Source organism: Quercus robur, chromosome 2 (assembly GCF_932294415.1).
Source record: "Quercus robur chromosome 2, dhQueRobu3.1, whole genome shotgun sequence".
NCBI lineage: Eukaryota > Viridiplantae > Streptophyta > Magnoliopsida > Fagales > Fagaceae > Quercus > Quercus robur.
This window is the reverse complement of record NC_065535.1, coordinates 37,977,275-37,981,974: the sequence shown is the minus strand read 5'-3', so window position 1 is coordinate 37,981,974 and position 4,700 is coordinate 37,977,275. Positions and strand designations below refer to the sequence as shown.

The 4,700-nt window shown below is 34.3% G+C and overlaps 1 pseudogene; it reads right to left on the bottom strand.

The window, feature by feature from the left end:
* Window positions 1-735: 735 nt before the first annotated feature.
* LOC126698604 (probable serine/threonine-protein kinase At1g54610) lies at window positions 736-4,303 on the bottom strand (annotated as a pseudogene).
* Window positions 4,304-4,700: the final 397 nt, after the last annotated feature.

The window sequence follows — 4,700 nt, the reverse complement described above, 5'->3', positions numbered from 1 at the left end:
CCGCCTGAGTTGTATCGCCAATCACACTGCTGGCGTCTCCTCTCTCCACCTTGCCGATCTCTCTTTCTCTCTCTCTCTTTCTCTTGGTGCTTGTGGCAATGTTTATAATAGTGGATGGTTGATGTTGGTTGGTTGATTTTGGTTGGTGGTGATGGGTTTGTAACCATGGTGGGATGTGGTGGTGGGTTTGTATCAACGATGGGCTATGGTGAGGGTGGCAGTGAATTGGTGGGAGTGACAGTGGGAATACATTTATGATTGGTTTTTTTTAATGTTATTTTAATATTTATATATATTATTTTAATGTATAGGATTGAAAAATAGAAGATGCGATGAATGGTCAATTATAAAATAATGTGTTAAAATTGATAAAGTAGATTTTGATGTTGTAAAATGGCATTTGGCATAGTACACCTGATAGGAATGCTGTATAACAAGGATGATCAAATCGTATCTTGTTATTTATATATATATATATATATATTTTTTTTTTTTTTTTTGAGAAACTTATCTTGTTATTTAGTAGTATTTTTTTCTCCTCGACTAATTATAGCATAATACTACTAGAGATGACAAGATATGGTTATTCGTTTTGGTCCATAATATATAGGAGAATATATATATATATATATATATATATAGTTAGGAAAAGTTAAAAGATACAATTGATTAGAACTTAAAAGAAGAAGAATTATCTCTGTGACTCTGATATATGCAATAATCTCTTCATGTGTCTTAGACACCAACTGCATGTACCTCAAACCGACTTGTTCTTCTAAATTCCCTTGTGGATGCAGACCTATGGACAGATTTTAATTTGTACATGTCATTATTATCATTGTCATATTTGGCAGTACTGCATGTTCTGGAGATGGGTATTGGAATCATGTTCTTGATGTTCTTCGCTGCATTAGGATGATCCGGTGTCCTTAGTGACATCCTTTGATTAGTAGAAGTGAAATCTTGGCTGAGCAAGAAAGTGGAGCTCTCTGTTTGGCTAGAGGGCTTTGCACTAGAGGAGTTACTACTTGTGCTCAAGGGTGGGCTTTCTGTTCGACTGTTCGGCTTTTCAACAGAGGAGCTACTACTGAATGTACGACCAGGCTCTTGCTTTTCTACAGTTGCCTCTGCACTCTTCTCCGCCTCCTGAAACAATAAATTTTCACGTTAACTTCAATGTATTGTAGTTGCAGCATGTCAACACAACAATAAGGATGAAGAGCATTGTGATAGAACAATAACTTCAACATACAAGTTGGATTTCAAGTCTTCTCTTTTTACCTTGGTAGAAAATTCAGAATCTTCTTTAGGAATTTTAGTGTCTAGATCATTTTCCCCTCGCTCACGATGTGTCCTAGACCGTTGTTTCATTCTAGATTTCCTGTAGCTGTAAAAATAAGAAAAATAATTAGAAGCCTCAGAATACAGATCTACCGCAGGATTTTTTTATATATATAAAAAAAAAAAAAAAAAAAAAAAAAAAAAAAAAAAAAAATTGCAACTATTGATTCATAAGCTGCAATTATTACAACGTGAAGTAGCATAAACATCTATTCGCATGTAATCTCACTGTTTATGCACATACATAAAAGTTCATTTTGAAAAATAGTGACATGTTTGTTAACTCAGCTTAATGCATTTAGCTTTTTCACAGATCACATACATAGACCAATGAACATGCTACTAATACTATGCTGTTAGAAACATTTATTACCGTTCAGGAAAGCGACTTACCTTCTTTCTTCTTTGGCCTCCACTACTTCATCATTTTTGCTATACACTACAGGTAACTCTGAATGGGCGCAAGCCAATGGACTTGCGTAAAAGAACTGCAAGAAGAATTATTTCCAGTCAGAATCGATTTTCAAAGCATTACATCTTAAGAAATGAGCACTGCATATAGTACTTATTCCTTGTGAAATAATTCAACACTGCAATTCAATACATCATATGGATTTTTGGAATTGAAATTGGTATAGGTGCCAAAATAAATTATAGAACAATCCCATCAAGCAAAGGAATCACAATGTGAAAAATTAAAGCAAAGTTTTGATGATCAAGTCCAACCTTACAAGATAGTTTCATATTATATAGAACTATGGCACATAATCAAAGAAAAAATTTGTCATGCAACTAGATTAGATTATGAAATAGTGCATTACACTCGTAATGCTGGAATTTAATTGAATAATTACTATCAATTTGTAACTCCAGATGCTTGTCAGTGGTGGGGAATTAAGTACACTATTAAGCAAAATTCTAAGAAAAAAAAAAGTTTTAAATTAAGAAGCACTATTTGGATTTGATGTCTATAAAGCCGTTCATATCAAAGAACTAAAATGGCAAGCATGTTAATCATTACATTTAGACAGAAATGGTCAATAATAAAAATCAAAAAGAAATTTGGAAAGGTCCAACTGCAGTTTTCTTTTTCCTTTTATTTTTATTTTTATTAAAAAAAAAGCTTTGCACAGATAGTTCTTCCAATTAGTACTCACTTCATCTTGGAGAGCTGAAGAAGCAGAGCCACGATGTGCAGGGTCCAAAGCAAGAAGAGTTCTTAACAGACCCAAAGAAGATTCAGGGAAATTCCTGAAAGCATTTTCAAGACTACGTTTGTATTTGGGAAGTTTGAATTTTTTATGCAGGTCCAACTTTTCCCAGTATTCCTCAGATGGTGTGCCACATAGTCTGAAAATCATGTCAATTTGCTCAACCTGAAGGGTAGAAAAAAACTTTTTGACTAGAAAAACTAGCTAGCAATGGTAAATAATTGATGAAAGTGACATTTTGGATACAACAATTGATTGGACAGTGTTTGTTACCTCTGTTTTTCCAGGCATAATAGCTGTCCCTGCTAACATTTCTGCCAAGAGGCATCCAGCACTCCAAAGATCAATACCATCTTTATAATGAATAGCTCCTAATAATAGCTCCGGGGCTCTGTACCAAAGTGTCACAACTCGATTTGTGAGAGGTTTATTGGTTCTATAATTATTCGCAAGCCCAAAATCTGCAATCTTTAGCACCCAATTTTTATCAATCAATATGTTCGCTGCTTTTATATCTCGATGTATAATTCCTGAATCATGGCAGTACTTCAAACCTGAGAGCAGTTGATGCATATAGCATTTGACCTGCATAATTTATTCAAATTAGCAACAGATGAACTAGAAAAATCCAAATTCAAAAAAAAAAAATCTGTAGTAAGAAAGTATAAATTGTGACCTGTGATTCAGTAAGCCTCTCTTCACGACGAAAGATATTGTTGCCAAGTCTGTCTCCATGAAATCAAAAACTAGATACAGACTGTAATGCATTCTTGATGTAGCCAATCCTTGTAGTTTTATAATGTTGGGATGATCCAACTTGTGTAAGAAAATCATTTCTCGTGCCATAAACTTAACACTATCAGGTTGTGATATGTCAAAACGGACCTTTTTCAGAGCAACAATTTTGTTGGTGTCTCTATCTCTAGCTTTGTACACATTGCTGTAAGTTCCCTGGCCCACCTGTAATATGACCAAACATTTATACCAATTCGATCCACCAATATAGCTGTGGTTGCCAAGAATTTAGGGGAAAAGAAAAAGAATTCAAGTTTAGGATCATAAATTTTAATTAGTTTTGAGTTTTCATATTGTATAAACAAAATAAGAAAAAGGTGAAAAATAAAAAATTGTAGTTTTTTTTCTTTTTCTTTCCAATCTTTCTTCTATCAAACAACCTTAGACTGTCAAAAAAACTGCAGACAAACCATATTATTTATGATTCATACCAAAGAAAGTGGATATTAACATGTATATATACTAACAATCACTATCAAAAATCTTGTAACTCAATAGCAAAGCCTAACATCCTTTATTAAGAGAGCTAAGAATCGAAACCCCCCCCCTCATTGTTGTAACTATCAAATTATATATATTCCAGTAATCACTAAGTCTTTAGTGTCCAACCATGCAAATACTGAAATACATTTGAAACAATACAAGTAAAACTTAACATTAGATATATATACCTTAAAGAGCTTATCATAGGAGTCAGCACTCTTTACAACCAACGTAGACAAAACATTTCTTGGGACATTATCAGTGAGCCATTTGGGCAACCCATCAACCAACCCAACCGTTTCAATCGGCATAAACGGAACCTGTTTCTGTGAAACATTCCCACTGTTATACTTCCTACCAGACTCCCTATGCATATTCCCTCCTTTTCCAACGTACCCGTTTTGTAGTTTCAACTTGTCTAAGCCTCTAGAGTGTGAACTATTATTTGAAGGCTTGGCCTGAGCACCACCCATGCCTTGATGGGTCAAACTGGGTTCCTGACATTTAACATAGTATAATAGTGATTAACATAGCATCATCATGAAAAAGAACAATGAAAAAAAGAAATAGAGGACATATAGAGGTGACAGAAGAGAGAGAGAGAGAGAGAGAGTAGTGAGTAATAGCATGGCCGTCCAAGGCCGGCTTTTTTGTCATCCAAGTACTGTTTGGGAGAAAACAGACAACCTTTGTAAATTGATCTTTTGAAACACAGCTTTCTCCGCTTGAATGTAAAGAGGCTTTTAAAAATGCTTATTTGATTCCTCAGAACCAAACTGCATCAAAAACGTAATATTTCGTCATAAAACCCTGAAACATTCTCACTAATTGTTATGCTTTATATTCGAATAAAAGAAAGCTATTTTCACT